The sequence below is a fragment of the Schistocerca serialis genome, chromosome 6 (assembly GCF_023864345.2).
Source record: "Schistocerca serialis cubense isolate TAMUIC-IGC-003099 chromosome 6, iqSchSeri2.2, whole genome shotgun sequence".
NCBI lineage: Eukaryota > Metazoa > Arthropoda > Insecta > Orthoptera > Acrididae > Schistocerca > Schistocerca serialis.
This window is the reverse complement of record NC_064643.1, coordinates 319,177,519-319,187,499: the sequence shown is the minus strand read 5'-3', so window position 1 is coordinate 319,187,499 and position 9,981 is coordinate 319,177,519.

Below are 9,981 nucleotides of genomic sequence, written 5' to 3'. Positions count from 1 at the left end.
ATCTTTTACTTTGAGAAATAGATTAGACGCACATCTCTCAACACGAAAAGCATCTATCAGTAGTCAAGGCCACACAGACACTCTACACACACGCACAAAACGCGAGGAATCGAACATTTTCTCTCTCTTACTATTTTGAATATTTATTGAGTAGCGAAAACGCCTGGTCTTGCCTACTGATGTAATGAATGTTGTGTCTAACCTATCTTAATTTCAGATGACATCACAAAAAAAACATCGATAAAATCCCAGCAAAACCGTTAAAGAGGACGTAAATATCTGCAATCCATGTAATCAAATGTGACACAATGTAATAATTTATAGCTATGTAATAATGATGAAAACATGTTTATGTGTAACTGTATTATGTTTATGCTAAGAAAATATGTGACGTGTGTATGTATTATTACTTATGTTTTTTTTAAACTGATGTATAATGTAACTGTTACTGTGTGAAAATTTGAACGATAACGAGTGCCAAAATGTGAAAAACTTTTTAAAAAAAAAAATTGCGTAGTGAACCACTATTCACGGACATTAACGTACATTACTAAGTCTGCAACTACGCAGAAACCTATGTGAAAGAAACTGTTAATGACATTCATGATGCATCGTACCTTTGTTAACGCGATGAACGATTTCTTCGATGAGTAACCACGAACATTTAGGTGAGCTATATTTAAAAAAAAAAAACTGAATATGTGAAGTGCATAATTCGTGCATCGTCTAGCGACATTACTACAGTACCCAACTTCAAGATGTTAACTGGATTAAATGGACACAAAGTGCCTGTCCAGAAAACAACACGACGGGTGGAAGAATTTTGGTTGGAACTTCAGGGAATGAAATGTTCTCGAAATGTGACGGACACGCTTACCTGGACTGTCCAAGGATCGACGCCAGCTATGTGCCGTCCGAGGTTCTGCAACCAAGCTTCCACGGAATATCGAAAACGAACTGCATATGGACTAATTACTCGACGGGTCACGTCTGATCTGTAATAAACAATGCTTTTTGTCACAACGAACTGCATCACAACGACTATAATGGAAATAGGAAATGGACATGCTTATGTATCAATCACGTTGTTATACAACGATGTTACTGTGATCAAAAAAACTTTACCACGACGATACTAACCTGTAAAAAATTATTGTGCAGCAGATGAATATGAACTGTGATAACGACACCATGTGTATAGGTCAACGCACCTGAAAAATACGGACATTTTTCTTTGAAGCATTTCATTGCAATGCTATGTAACTAAGAACATTCAACAATCTAAAGTTGTATTGTATTATAACAAATATTGTAATTTTAAAACTAAGTTACCTGTCATAGAATGTAGTCTTCATATGTAATCTTGGTGGAATATTTTCTTTGTGCAACGACTAAGAAATGCGCGCGCACACGAACAATATGAACTGCAATACTGTGCCGCGTGATCTAAATTTACGAAATAACGGCAGTGCCGTAGTTACACAGACGCTTCTGCGCATGCGCGCACTCTGTTTTGCCAACATAAGAACTTTTTCGGCGCACGCGCGTCATTCAAATTTTGTGTATAATATACAGTATAATGTAAGTCATGTAAATAGTTGTAGATAACTTAGATTTTCTTGTGCCTTTAGGTGAATTGCTCGCCTGCAGGTGTGTCCTTTCGCCTCGCAATTCAGGGGGCAATATAAAGGCACATTTGCATGCCGAGCGTGAGTTTCCTCGGAAACGCGAGATATTAATTAAATAAATAATCAGTGACAAATAAATAAAGCCTATGGCACACAACTGCAGCGCTGTGTCGCTGATAAAACAAAAGTACATTTTCGTTAGTCGTATGTTTGATTAAGAAAGGGAGAGCTCTCGTTGAAGTGGTGCGAGAAGCACGTATTTTAGTTTATTGTCTGGCACACCGCCATATTTCATGTTATAGAAAATTACTGCGAGTTGCAACCATACTAGGCACTCGATTCTGAAAAGAATTTATATTTATAAAAGTAAGTAGGATTATGAACTGTAGGCTTATTCATTGAATATATCTGATTTAACTAACTGTGTAATTTTTTGTTTAGTAGACAATCACCTCTGTACGACGTTTTGGCATGGCTGGCAAATTATTGTAATATTGAGATTTAGATTATGAGTCCGCACCTACCGCAGCAGTCTTTGGAAACGATTTAATTACGAAGTCCGATTATTTCAGTTTTATTTCACGGTCAACTACGAGTAACATTGCCTTTACGAAAAAGCCATTGTCAAGCGTCTGATACCGAATAATCAAAACCTGACGACTCATAGGAGAGCCAATCATACAGATAAAAATAATTAATATTTTATTTTATTTTATTTTATTTTATTTATTTTATAGCACCACATTTAGAAAGCTTATTTTCTCTTCCTGTCTAAACTATTTATCGTCCACGTTTCACTTCCTTACATGGCTAAACTCAATACAAATACTTTCAGAAACGACTTCCTGACCCTTAAATCAATACTCGATGTTAACAAATTTCTCATCTTCAGAAAAGCTTTCCCTGCCATTGGCAGTCTACATTTTATATCCTCTCTACTTCGACCATCATCAGTTATTTCGCTCCCCAAATAGCGAAACTCATTTACTACTTTAAGCGTCTCATTTCCTAATCTAATTTCCGCAGCATCACCCGAATTAATTCGACTACATTCCATTATCCTCGTTTTGCTTTTGTTGATCTTCATTTTATATCTTCCTTTCCCTTGACTCTTATAACTGCCATCTGGCTTCTGTACAAATTGTAAATAGCCTTTCGCTCCCTGTATTTTACCCCTGCCACCTTCAGAATTTGAAATAGCATGTTCCAATCAACATGATCAAAAGCTTTCTCTAAGTCTACAAATGATGGAAACGTAGGGTTGCCTTTCCTTAATCTGTTTTCTAAGATAAGTGGTAAGGTCAGTATTGCCTCACGTGTTCCAACATTCCTACGGAATCCAATCTGATCTCCCCCGAGACCGGCTTCTACCAATTTTTCCATTCGTCTGTAAAGAATTCGTGTTAGTATTTTGCAGCTGTGGCTTGTTAAACGGATAGTTCAGTAAATTTCACATCTGTCAACACCTCCTTTCTTTGGGATTGGGATTATTATATTCCTCTTGAAGTCTGACGGTATTTCCCCTGTATCATACATCTTGCTCACTAGATGGTAGAGTTTTGTGAGGACTGGCTCTTCCAAGGCTGTCAGTAGTTCTAATGGCATTTTGCCTCCTCCCGAGGCCTTTTTTCGACTTAGGTCTTTCAGTGCTCTGTCAAACTCTTCACGCAGTATCATATCTCCTATTCCATCCTTATCTACATTCTCTTCCATATCTATAATATTGTCCTCAAGAACATCGCCCTTGTATAGACCCTCCATATATTCCTTCCACCTTTCTGCTTTCCCTTCTTTGCTTAGAAATGGGTTTCCATCTGAGCTCTTGATATTCATACAAGTGGTTCTCTTTTCTCCAAAGGTCTCTTTAATTTTCCTGTACGCAGTACCTATCTTATCCCTAGTGAGAAAGCCTCTACATCCTCACGTTTGTCCTCTAGCCATGGCTGCTTAGCCATTTTGCACTTCCTGTGGATCTCATTATTGAGACATTTGTATTCCTTTTTGCCTGCTTCATTTACTGCATTTTGATATTTTCTCCTTTGATCAATTAACTTCAATATCTCTTCTGTTACCCTCGTCTTTATCTACTTGATTCTCTGCTACATTCACTATTTCGTCTAACCTTTTTGCACTTTCTTCAGTTTTAATCTACAGTTCATAACCAATAGATTGTTGTCACAGTCCAAATCTGCCCCTGGAAATGTCTTACAATTTAAAACCTGGTTCCTGAATCTCTGTCTTAACATTAATAATCTATCTGAGACCTTTCAGTATCTCCAGGCTTCTTCCATGTATACAACCTCCTTTTATGATTAAGTTATCTTCCATGTATACAACCTTCTTTTATGATTAAGTTAGCTATGATTAAGTTATGCTCTGTGCAAAATTCTACTAGGCGGCTTCCTCTTTCATTCCTTACTCCCATTCCATATTCATCTACTAGGTTTTCTTCTCTTCCTTTTCCTAATCTCGAGTTCCAGTCACCCATACTATTAAATTTTCGTCTCCCTTCACCATCGGAATAATTTAGTTCATCTCATCATACATTTCATCAATCTCTTCGTCATCTGCGGAGCTAGTTGGCATATAAAGTTGTACTATTGTGGTAGACGTGGGCTTTGTATCTATCTTGGCCACAATAATGCGCTCACTATGCTGTTTGTAGTAGTTTACCCGCATTCCTATTTTCCTATTCATTATTAAACGTACTCCTACATTACCCCAATTTGATGTTGTATTTATAACCCTGTAGTCACCTGACCAGAAATCTTGTTCCTCCTGCAACCGAACATCACTAATTCCCACTAAGCTATTCATTTTTTTACCCACTTTAAGCTATCCATTTCCCTTTTTATATTTTCTAACCTACCTGCCCTATTAAGGGATCTGACATTCCACACTCCGATTAGTAGAACGCCAGTTTTCTTTCTCCTGATAACAACGTCCTACTGTGTAGTCCCCGCCCAGAGATCCGAATGGGGGACTATTTTACCTCCGGAATACTTTACCCAATAGGACGCCATCATCATTTAATCATAGAGTAAAGATGCATGCCCTCGGGAAAAATGACGGCTGTAGTTTCCCCTTTCTTTCAGCCGTTCGCAGTACCAGGACAGCAAGGCCGTTTTAGTTTGTGTTACAAGGCCTGATCAGTCAATCAGTCCCTGCAACTATTGAAGTGCTGCTGCCCCTCTTCAGGAATCACACGTTTGTCTGGCCTCTCAACAGATACCCCTCCGTAACGTCAAGTATGTACGAGAATACCATATTTCAGTCATTACCTCTCACCATGGACAACTAAGTGGTCGACCGTCTGCACTTAACTACAGAGGGCAAAGGCTTTTGCGTAGAGATTTCTGTGCTAACATACGCAACACTGCATGAAATTATCACAGATATCAACGTGGAATGCATGATGAACCAAAACACTGAGAAAATATGACGAAATTTAACGTTAATGAGCTAAGGTAGCGGATGACTGATGCGAGACGTTTGCTAACAACACAACATAGCCTGTACAAGGGGCTGATGGCCTTGTCAGTGGGATCGAGGACTACGAAGCCATGGACAGGAGTTGTCTGCAAGGCACCGTTCAAAATTTTGGCTCCATAACGGTCAGCGCTGTGTTCGCATGGAATGGAATGGATCATCTGGTCCAGATGAACCAATCATTGACTTGGAGACCATTTGCAGCCATGCATGAACTTCATGTTTCCAAGCAACGATATAATTTTTATGGATGACAATACTCCATGCCACCAGGTCACAATTGTTCTCGATTAGTTTGAAGAATATTCTGGAAAGTCAGAGTGAATGATCTGGCCACCCAGGCTGCGCCGACATGGATCCCATCTAATAGAGAGATCAGTTCGTGTACGTAATCTTGCACCAGCAACATTTTCACAATTAATGGGACAGATACAGAGGCAGCATTACTCAATATTCTTTCAGCGGGCTTCCAATGATTCCACGTCATGTCGAATTGCCGCACTACGCCGGGCAAAAGGAGGTCCAACACGATATTAGGGGGTCTCCCATGACTTTTGCCAACTCAGTGTCTACTGACAGCCAGAACAACTGGCTAGCTTATACCGACACTAGTACGATATTTTATTCACATCAATTTGATAGGTTTCGTGAAAGACAACTTTCACGATCTAATTACACTTAAGCTGAATCCACTGCACTACTTGACTGCAGCGACTCTTTGTAGTTCAATTTATGGAGTAATAAAGTTAACTGTTTCGAAGCTGGATTGCGTCTGCCTTAGTATACATATCACGCTTGTATTCTAAGACGATACCTCAGTTACTATGAATCAGTCAAAATACTGATATGAAATCTTTTTTTTATTTTTCACTGCCCGTAACTAAACACAATTAGATTTCAGACTCAAATACTTTTGTGTGGGAAGCATGAGGATGACTTTCAACTTAATTTTTAATTTTGGTAATATCGTAGTAATTTTCGTTATTAAGTTCCCAGTACTATCATGTCAGAATATTAAAGCTTTGTCATATAAACATGATTTAAATGATTAAAGAACTGTTATAAATCTAAGGTCTTCTTTTGCTGATACACTTGCGTTGTACAGTACATTGAGCTTCGACCTGAGTTCACCATACACTACTTTACCAAGGAGTCACGTCATCATTACTGCGCATAGCTCACTTGAGTTTCGAGCACTGACGTCATGAGCCACAGATACAATCTACCCATCTTGAAACATGCAGTTTGACTGTGCATGCTGCGTCACTTATACAGCTGCCAATGTGTCCACGTGGCAGATGTATAAAGCTGGTAATACTGGTTTAAGCCATATTCGATGTTAGTGGTAGCACCTGTTTTGTTTTTAGTTGGTGAACAAAAAATTGTGAAAACTTGTACATTGATCTAAGTTTTTGATCACACAACGAAACAAATCTCAAAGATGTACATGAGTATCAGCACCCATCGACAGGACCACAACGCTAATCAGTAATGAAGCAACACTTCTACGATTGTTCTAAACTGGAAGTCTGAAGCACGTGGATACATGAACAGAAAGGCATTAATGAACTAATAAATGACCGATGAACAAAGACTGACCTTAACATCGAAATGGTGAAGGAATCCTAATCAAAATAACAAACGGGAAACACGGTCAAATGTACGATTCATTTAGTTATGGAAAACTCTGACTAAAATCTTCTCGGTTTCCAGGCCGGCTCAATTCGAATAAAATTCTCGAGCTTTCGATGGCCAACTTTGCCATCGTCGTCATCAATAAAACCACTGACCGCTGGGTTGGCATGGTTTTGCCCTTATATAGCCACAATTGCGGCCTCTGGTACCAATCAGAGAGGGCCGAAACGACGCGAGATCAGAAGGCGAGCTGGGCAGCGCACAGCAGCTCCGCTCCACCGCGGGCCGGTTGGAGTCGGGTGACGCGGAGGACCGACGCCACGTTTCAAACTGTCGCACCCGTCTCCCAACAAGCGTCAACAGTTCATCGTTGCTTCCTTCCGACATCCAAAGCCCGCCACGACGTCCTACTGAATCTGTACTCCTGCTCTGTTAAAATTGCTGTCGTTCATTCTAATCTCATCCGCCTCTTTTATAACGGAATCCCAGTATGTTAACGCATGACCCAGTTCTGTCATGTTTTCAGATACTATTTTGTGTCTGTTTTCCAGGCGATGCTCAGCTATGGCCGACCTGTTAAGCTCCTTGTGTTTAATATTTTGCTTGTGCTCGGTAGAACGCTGCGCAAGTGTGCGAATTGCCTGACCTACACAGTTGCTGCCGCATTCGCAAGAGACACCATGCACACTGGCCACACGAAGATCTATGTCGGCTCTAACAGAAGACAACATATCTCGTGTGTTGGGGGCGGCCCGGAACACTGGTCTCAGTCCTTGTCTCTGCAGCACACGTCCTAATTTGCTGCTCGTTGCAGCCCCTTCAGCCGATTTACAAGGTGCCCTTCTTCGGTGGCTCCAGAAAGCATGTATCTCTTGCTATATCCATTCTCTCTGTACACATGTCACAAGTGTAGGGATTCTGACTGGAGGTGGTCCTCGTCAGTGATGGTAGAGATTACCATCGAAAGCTCGAGAATTTTATTCGAACTGACGCGGCTTGAAAACCGAGAAGATTTTTTTTCAGATATGCACCACGATAGACTGCGAGGGCATGAAAAACGCTACTTGCAGACAATCAAATTTTGAAATAAAAGTTGATCTAAGTAGATCACAACAGATTTCTTTGTTACTATTTAAATTCGACTCAGTTAGGAAGCCACAGTGAGCAGAAGCAATTACGCAACCTAACGCATAACGAGAGAGGATGGATGAAAGTGGTGATTGAGCTTTCGGTCGTACCGAGAACAAAGACGATATTATTAATGTGCCTTGCCTTGTGGACTCAAAATTGTTCTCTGGCAAATGGCCCGAGTCCAGAGACATAAAGCAGCTGAGGTCAGAGATGATATACTCGCGCACAAGGCATCTGCAGCCCTCAGATATTGCATTCCTCAGTCGAATAACTGCCGCAGCCCGCTCATCCAGCCACGGACACAAGTTCCGGCCGGCGAGTGTCTGGCGGTAAATAGCAGTCCTAATTTCACGCTCTCCCCCCTTCCCCCCTCTCTCTCTCTCTCTTTCCCTCTCTCTCTATGTGTGTGTGTGTGTGTGTGTGTGTGTGTGTGTGTGTGTGTGTGTGTGTGTGTGTCCACCAGCGTTCACTGTGCTTCGCTACTAGAGAACCCAGCATCCAAATACTTGTGTAACTATGCAGCACCGGACCAGATAGGCAGTTTGGCACGAATTATTACGAACAGGAGGTTTCCAACGGGCGAAGGCAAGGCAACCATCGAAAACCAATAGCAGGGAACGCTCGACTTCCACCGAGAGAAATAGTCGAAACGGCCACATTCAGGAATATCGAAATAGGATACGTACTAGTCACATCTCGTACGTTAATACGTAGTTATAGGGTGTCCAGCAAAGAAGTCTCTGATCACGAAATTAAATATCTCGAAAACTAAGATCGGTAAACGAGTGCAACAAACGGTATGTTTACTGTGAATTTAATACAGACTTTGCACAGATGTTTCAAAATAGTGTGAGAAACTGCCAAGAGATGACGCTGTAATCGTAGAATGTAGAGCATATAAATTTTCCGCCGTAGTTCAGAGCGATCAGTCCTACCATTGAAAAGTGAAAAGAGGTTAACGTACCGAAGAAAAGGATTGAAATTATGCATTCCATTAAACAACGTGTTTTCCTTGTGCTAGAATCCCACAGGTTAGAACAGAGCCTCAAGGCGCCAAGGCAGAGTTTTCAAACACGATTTAATGTTCCGAAAGGATCCTATGTCAAAACTATTCCCACGTTCTTTGCCAAATTCACACGGACAGGTATCGTCGCTGGTGATCTAGCGCAGACTGTAAGCCCCAGCAGAACTGTAGCTCCTTCTGAAAATGTCGCCACTTTTTCTCAAATATGCAGTAATATTCGGTGATATCCTTCCGAAGAATTACAGACTGGTTTGATGCGTTCAAACACCCAGGAAACAATGAGACGAAGCCCACGCATGATTTCATTTAAAAGCCAAAGTCTGCACGAGTATTCGACAGAGGGCTGACTCTGTGAGCCAGATTACCACAATGACTGATGAAGGATTTCATGTCGGCTGCATCTGGTTCACAAATGAAGCACGCTGCCACCTGAATGGAGCCGTGAATAAATAAAACTGGCGATGCTGGTATTCCGAAAATCACCATTTGTGTGAAGCGATACCAGATGGTTCAAATGGCTCTGAGCACTATGGGACTTAACGTCTAAGGTCATCAGTCTCCTAGAACTTAGAACAACTTAAACCTAACTAACCTATGGGCATCACACACATCCATGCCCGAGGCAGGATTCGAACCAGGGACCGCAGCGGTCGCGCGGTTCCAGACTGAAGCGCCTAGGACCGCTCGGCCACAGCGGCCGGCGAAGTGATACCATTGTATTCTCCCAAAATCACTGTTTGGACTACTGTACGCAACAGAGGCATTACTAGCCCTTTTTGCCTGTCGGTAACGATTACTAGTGAACGTTACTTTGCGGCTGGTCCCGGCTCAGGTTCGAGTCCTCCCTCGGGCTTGGATGTGTCTGTATGTCCTTAGGATAATTTAGGTTAAGTAGTGTATAAGCTGCTGATGACTTTAGCAGTTAAGTCCCATAATATTTCACACACATTTGATCATTTGAACTAGTAAACGTTACGCTACAATTTTGAAACAATTTGTTGCCACACGGATAGCGTTGAAGAACTGACCAGTCACCGAGTGGTTCATTCAAGCTAGAACCAGACAACATCACAA